We start from the raw sequence: 8,364 nt of genomic DNA, 5'->3' as shown, positions 1-8,364 counted from the left end.
CCAGACACACACACACACACACACACACACACACACACACACACACACACACACACACACACACACACACACACACACACACACACACACACAGACACACACACACACACACACACACACACACACACACACACACACACACACACACACACACACACACACACACACACACACACACACACACACACACAACACACACACACACACACACACACACACACACACACACACACACACACACACACACACACACACACACACACACTAAAACTTAATATATTTCTACAGGTAATGAGGCCAAAAGAATTACGAGTTGATTATTAATATTTATTCATGTTGCCTAAAGGCTTTGGCCACTATTAAGATTGACACTAACTGGTGAATTTACTTGTAGATGTTTGTTGAAATATAGGTTAAAGATGAATGAATTACTGAGAATATACATAACTTTATATATACTGTATGATTTTTTATGAGTCTTTAATTTTTATGGTATTTAACACCAGTGAAGTTTTAACACCACGATGGATATTTTAAGTCATTATTATTATTGTCTTGAGACTCTGTGTGGTGTTTAGTTTAAGCATAGAAGCACTTGTCACCCCTAAGCTTGTGTGACCACCATGACAACAGTGACATGAGGACCTGAGATACTGTACACAACCAGGTCTAAAGGAGAAGCTACTGTTGACAGATGAAGAGTTTAATCATTCTTGTGTTATTTGGTCATGAAGATTTATGCTCAAATTTTGTTTGTTTGTAAACTGGCAGGAAGACCAGATTAATAAGCAGGGTACAATAATTATTACTGTGTGAAGATGTTTTTATTGTCGGGGTGAGTGTTTGTTTGTTTTTTCCACTTTGCAAGGTATTAAGAGTCGCAATGTTATGATTACGGGAAGCCAGATATATTTATTATTGAATTGGCCAACAAGGAGACCTCATTAACAACCAGGGTACAATATTTTTGGAATGATGCCTTTACCTGCCATCTGATGGTCTATTCCTCATGTTAACATTCTTTAAACTTGTCTTGTTGAGAGTTCCAGATGGTTATTATTCTTTAGGTGTAATTATATCAGGTAATTGTGTACGGTGTATTAAAGTATAACGAGTGTGGACCACACAGTCTAGTGGAGATAAAACTCCAAGGCTGCAGAAGTAACCCCTGGTTCCACGTGAGAGGCGAGACAGCCGAGTAGATAAGTGTACATCTTCTGGGGCTTAAACATTGCAGCAAGAGATGTTGGGCCAGCTGGTAGATAAGTCCAGGCCACTGTTGGGACACCTACATGGTGTTAATATTGACCCCTGGTTTACTGGAAGTATTTCATCCCAAGAATTTTTGGTGTGCTCCCTGTAGTGTGAGGAACAGTGTGACCATTGTCTCCTCTGCTCAAGCACAAGCACAAATAAAATGTCCAAGACATACTTTTTGAAGTGCTCAAATTATGAATTAACTTTTTTGTCATTACCGATGATGACTGATTTCTTGCAGTAACTCCTGTTGTGAAACGTAACGATATACAGTAGCTCGTACGAGGAGCGAACAATATTTTTTTTATGAGGACGAGAAAAGAGTTTTTGTTACGAACTTTGCTGCAAAGATTTATTAGTGCAATACAGTATTGTGTGAATCAACTGGTGAGTGTCCTTCATTGGGAATATTAAGACGCTAGGCACAGAGTTAGGATTAGGAGCACGTTGCTGTGTAATGCGCGTTACCTTTCTCCCCTACAAGGCCCTCCCTCACACTCACGATTCCCCCCTTGAGCAGGTGTGAGAGGGCCCTTGGGTACGGCAATACCCACCACTCGGAGGAGTGTCGTCGGTTCGGTTGACCGCGTCGCAGCTCGTAGTAAAAGTTTCTGTCATGCAAATTATAAAGGAGAATTTTATAATGGCTGCTTCATGGTGTCTGAGCTGATATCATAGATGCTGGGTGCCTCTGCCTTAGATTCCCTTTATTGGACATTAACAGTTATTTCTAAAAAGGAAAATATTTTTAATGGTCTTAGAATCAAATATTTGTAGAACTAATAAAGTTTCGACGTACGACAGATACTTGTGAGGTTTTGTCTCGGTGAATCTGTCACAAATTTGAGCTTGAATTGTACAAGTTGTACAGTAACGAGCAAATTTGGAGTTTTATTGTAACTTGGTAATTGAGACTAATTTTTGTGTACTTATGGTCACAAGATAGACAACTTCCTTACTGGATGTGTTAAGTCTTAGAAATATCCAGTCACACCTTAACACTAGTTGGACCATCATTAACAACACACTTAGCATCAGTACTGAACCACCAGAGGAGCGCAGCACCTCAACTGCCGGTGACTCCCGGGTTATATACTCATTATTGATGCTGTAAGTTGGAAAAGAACAAAAACAACAGTGGTGTTTTGTGCGACCCTTTTCCCTGGGTACTTCCTGCCCTCGCTGCCTCCCAGTGTCACTTCCCCCATTTGGCTAGGAGGAAGGGAGTCTACGGAAGAAACAGGAAACTGGGAACATTACCGTAATTCTCTCGTTTAGTTTAGCCAACCCCACCCAGGATAGTTGGACCTTGATTCTAGAAACATTTGGTGTAAACTATTTTTTGTTAACTAAATGTTGTGTGGATGTCCCAGATATTATAATGAATATTCTAGATAATGTATCCACATTTGTTCATAGTGTGTCCTTGACCAGTTAGAGTTGGTGTTCAGCACCCCACATGAACAGCATCTCTCAAGGCCTGGTACCTCTAGTTCAAGGCAAGTGGTGGTGTGTATTCAGTATGTAATTATGTGTCCACTTATGTAATTGCTGTACAAAATGTCAAAAGTGATTTAATGTTCCTCCTGTCAGTAGTCAAGGCTCTGCCCTGAGTGTTAAGAAGTCTGTGTACTTACTGATGTTTATAATTGTACCAAAGGCTTTTCATGCTCAAACGTACAGAAGACGTGGTTGTGGAGCATAGCACAATCTGCTAGAGTAACCGGTACAGTACAGTACAGTACTGCAGACATTGTGTGCTGTGGTCGTTGAACCCCGCACTGTGTTAAGCTAATAGTGTATTGGAAATTGAATTATAAATCACCAAATTCATAAAATATCTTGATGATGAAGAAGAAGCAGCAGTTGTGTTTGTTTTCTGCCTTGTGGTCTGGTGTACAGTACAGTAGTTCACAAGGTCACTCACTGTATGGTAAGTGGTTAACTATGAGTGGCTGATTTTGGACCATATAAACCTGCAAGAATGGGACATTGTGTTGTGGGAACTAACTCCAGGAAAAATTTATTTAATCAAACTTGAAACTTGTTGAAGGAGAAGATTACAATACAGTATTAATACAAGAGATATTATATGTTATCTTAAGACACCTTGCATGTAATCTTGAGATCTTGTATGTAATCTTGAATGGAAATATTAAAATGTAAAGTGTTTAGAAATATCTGTTAAAATAATTGATATAATATTGGATAAATTATTATTGTTGTTTATCAGCCACTGTTTAGGAAAAGGTCATCATCATCATAATCTTTTCCAAACAAGCAACAGTATTAGAAGAAATCTGTGATGGAAATGACAGAAATCGGATAAGAGACATTTTCATCGGTGTATGCATAAAATCAAGCCAGAATGCCATTAAAGTTAAATGTAGTTTGATGGTATTTTTTGTCCCTATTTATGTGTGTCGTTGGATGTGGTTGAAGGTACGGACTGTCCATAAATTACCCGACCCTTCTTAACGACTAATAGATAGACAGCGTCGGTTTTATTATATATATACTTGACCAACAACTAGTCATTTTTCATTTTGTCTCGGTAAACTTTCATACGTGCAATGTGTTCTATCTATATAACATTTCCGAGTTTATTGAGTTTTAAATTGGGTCAAATGATTTATAGACATCCTGTAATGATATAAAACTAATTCCAGAAAAGGGGTGAGAATTTTTGTCAACATTATGCTGGATGGAAATAGAGACAGGTGTCACGGGTTTATTAGAGAACACTAAATACTTACCATAATTTAAGACGTGCTATGAAGTCTGAAAACATCATAAATGTCGTTTTTGTCATGATCAGACTTTATTCCTAGAGATTTTTAAGTTCCTGTTTATTGCACATACTCAAATACAGTCCAGTACAATCATTTAGTGTTCTCGGATAATAAAACCGACCGTGTATAATATTTAAGATGACGCAGAACATTGGTGAATTGAAGGACCATGTACAGGAAATGCAATACAAGTTGAGAGTGAATACACAAAGAAGTTTGGTAGTAATGCACAGGTGTTATTATTCTGTATAGATTTGTATATTTCTAATTGTGTTTTGGGTTATATTAATAAGTGTATTTACCTGTAGTGTGTGACAGACCAGGTACAGTATGGAGAGAGATCTTAAATGTGAAGTATTTTGAGTATTCTTGGGTGTATCAGAGTTACTTGATCCTTGTGTATGCGCTGCTCTCTGTGCTGAGTCTACCATTAGCCAAGTAGGTTACTAAAAGTGGCGCCACCCGTAGTGAAGGGTTTAAGATTACCCAAATTGTCGGGTGGAAACTTTTCACCTCCAAAGTCTGTAGAAATGTGTTTATTATATGGAGTGATCTGGTTGTCTCTGGTGAGCCTTGAAAGTATTTGTAGGGTGGAGATAAAGTGACTGTCTTCACAATGTTCTGTAGCTGTGTTATGTAGCCATTCTTTGTAGTCACTTACTGTAACCATTTCCACATTTCCTATTGACTTTGTTTTGGTTTATCCTTACTGTATCTGTACCTTTTGTATTTTCTCTACTGTTTACCCTCTGCCTGTTGTGCTCTTGCTGAGGTCATTCTTAACCTGTCCACATATTGTGTTTCCTCAGTGCAAGCAAGTGGTCAGTTCCTTGAGAAAACCAAACCAGTATGTAGACTCACCATCAGCATCATCGCAATCATCATCAGCCAAGCTTTTGAGGTGTTGCTTCTGAATGTGTAATGCTTAAACATGTATAGACAGAGATGGTCGGGGGCTCCAGTATCTTCTCAAGTGCGGGAGGACGCGAGGCACCTTAGATATGAAAGGTAATGTTATCTTGAGTGTAAAGATGAAAGTCAACATTCTTAACTCTGTCAGTCAGATAAAATATTAAGAGTGGCATCCCCATAGTCAAGAGGTCATTACATTAGATCATTTAATATTGATATTTTCCTTTATATCATGTAAATATTTGCTGGCTTCATAGCAAGATTATTCCCGTGAGACTCTTCCACCGTCTCTTCACTGGTACTAAAATCTTGTCGCCTATCCTGCTGCTCTATGAACCCCGAGATTCAGACTCATGAATCCGAAGCATCCGTGGACAGAATACAGTAATGCATCGGTGTCTGCTGCTTTGGGTTCATGAGTCTGAATCTATGGGTTTGTGGAGCAGCAGGAGAGGTGACAGGATCATGACCATACATCTTCAGTTTCCTCATTTATTAACCCTACCTCACCCATAGCTATCCTCACTCTTCCTCACTTACTGTACCTTTCTGAAGCAAACCCTTTGTTAATGTACATCTATTTAGGCAACGAGGCTTTTAATATTTCCAAATATCTTAATTTCTACACTCTGCCTTCTTCAGACTATGTGAGGCACTCTGGGTGATAAGTAAACAAGTGATATATAGTTAAAGTGTAGTGGTAATATATTGAAGACGTCTCGGGCCACTTTTGTTGCTTCTCTTGTTCTCGCCTGGAGCACTTCACAAGTCATTAACTCAATCACACTCTGGGAATTAGTTATAGGTACTTGTTAAAGAGACCTGTGTATGGTACCAATCTTAATGTATCCCTGAAGCTGTGTTCTAATATCCTGTAGTAAGAAAGATGACTCATGCACCATCTCCATGTTATTGTGTTGTCTCCTCTCTCTTATTCTATTCTTCCACTTTTGATCTACCTTTCCTTCCATTTATCTGTTCTCTTAGTTATCTCCCCCATATCCATTCCCTCTCTAGACCCAAACCACATCAACACTTCTTTATTCTAACATCCACATTTCACCCCATTTATTCTCCCTGGGGGATGTATCAGTTATGGTGTGTCTGTCTATCTGTCCGTCCATCATCCTTATCAAATCAAGTACGTACAGGTATCCCCAAGATAAACTATCATAGACTCAATGCAGTGATTTAAGTTGTGGCATAAAAAAAATCATCATGGGTGTATGATTGTTAGGTGTGCTGAGATGATTAGTTAGTGCTGTTATTACTGAACTCTCCCCTTAAGACCAACAGGTAAAGATTGTATATACAGTAATTAATCCCTTCACTATGGAGACACCACTTTGAGTATTTTATTTAGCTAGCTTCAGATGGTTTTACTCAGCACAGAGGGACTCGGTACACAAGGGGTTAATCTTCTGATAGCCAATGTCATATATACATTTTCCTCTTTTTCATATTCCTCTTGAACCCCTTGTGTACTGGGTCGCCTCTGAGCTGAATAGAACCATCTGACGTTAGCCAAATCAAATATAAAAAGTGGCATCCCCGTAGTGAAGGGGTTAGTGGCTTATCAATTAACTTGTGTGTTTACTTCTCTTTCAAACCTTTCTGGCTGTCTGTCTCTATCCTACACTGTTTTTTGTTTTAACTCTTGCAACATTTCATCCACTATCTTGCTATGCATAGTATAACTCTCAGAATCCATTTTATTTCAATTATAACTTGACTGTGTACTGTATTTAGTATTTTCTGATAGCATTCATAACTATTTTTCCTGATTACTTTCTGGTTACATTCACAATAGTTTTCGTCTCTTGTAGTCAGTCACTACAGTGCCATCACCATTACTTAATGTTACTGTATCTACTTGATGTAAATATAGTACTGTACTGTAGTTTGTTATTTATCTAGGTTTGTTAAGAAAGAGCATGTGTGTGTGTAAGTCTGTATGTGTGTGTGTGTGTTATGCATGACTGAGTACGGGTAAGAGTATTTTTTCATTCAATATATCAACCATTACTGTTGTTTTCCTAACTTTTCCTACATCAATACCTGTGAATCGTGTCTGTCTTTGTGTGAGGTCTGTGTTTACTGCGCCTTGATCCACACTGTGAAAAGTGGGACAGTGGTGAAGATAATAGCCCAATAATTAGATCTGTGAATATATTAATAAAAGTCTAGTACGTACTGTAATGGGTTTTTAAAATATATTAGAGAAATTATTGAAGCATTGAACTGGATGTGATAGTTGCTCAGTTTATTATTATTAAAAGGTTTGTGAATAATGGCTGGCTAATATTTAGATGCAATAGATGAAACTGATGATAATAACAAGTGATAAATAAGTTTGTTTACTCTAGAATTAATTATCAGACATAAATTGGTTGACAGGAGTTTATGTTTGTGTAGTTGTTGTTGTCAAGATCAGGCAGAGTAGTGATTCAGTCACTTACAGCTGAAGGCTTATGTATGGTAGTGGCTCCTATGTATGGTAGTGTGGCTCCTATGTATGGTAGTGTGGCTCCTATGTATGGTAGTGTGGCTTCAATGTATGGTAGTGTGGCTCCTATGTATGGTAGTGTGGCTTCAATGTATGGTAGTGTGGCTCCTATGTATGGTAGTGTATGTGGCTCCTATGTATGGTAGTGTGGCTCCTATGTATGGTAGTGTGGCTTATGTATGGTAGTGTGGCTCCTATGTATGGTTTTATGGCTTCTATGTATGGTGGTGTGTGTGTGTTCTCTGTGGTATAATAGCACTGCTGTATTGGTCTTGTCCTTCACAACTCTTTCAGTTATTGTCGTTTCTTCCCAACTTGTGTCTTGCTGGTGGAATCAGTAGGGGCAGTGTTTTGATTTCTTTTAATTTGGATTAAGAAAACTAACTGAATACTGTAGGTCTTGTTTATGTACCCCAGGACCTACTTGAAGGAGCTATGACTGCTGTGGTAGTTAGGGAAGATTTTAATGGAAAACAGACAGGTATTTTTATTGAATACTGTTTGGGCAATTATTATGATGCTGTTTCTCCTTTTGTATATGCCATTCAGATGTGAACCAAAACATATTTATAGTTTTTTTTACAGACAAAATATGTGTACATACACTCTATGTTTTTCATAGATACGAACCTTATTTATTTTTTCTACCATGGCGCAGGTGGCTGGACAGATGCCGATTCCCCTCATTTTAAGTTTGGATTTCTTTTACTGTTATTTATTTATTTTGTTGTTATATCACTTTGAGTTTCTTTTATTTAGGCATATATGTGTTTGTTCCATCCAGTCTAAGGGGTTATAGGTACAATAGACACCCAGAGTGTTTTGTTTTTTATACACGGAGGACTTACCGTGTGTAGTGTAGGTGAAGGTGGGGCATGGGTCATCAAAAGTCATTGG

The sequence above is a fragment of the Homarus americanus genome, unplaced genomic scaffold (genome assembly GCF_018991925.1).
Source record: "Homarus americanus isolate GMGI-L3 unplaced genomic scaffold, GMGI_Hamer_2.0 scaffold2539, whole genome shotgun sequence".
Taxonomy (NCBI): Eukaryota; Metazoa; Arthropoda; class Malacostraca; order Decapoda; family Nephropidae; genus Homarus; species Homarus americanus.
Note: the sequence above shows the minus strand (reverse complement) of the source record.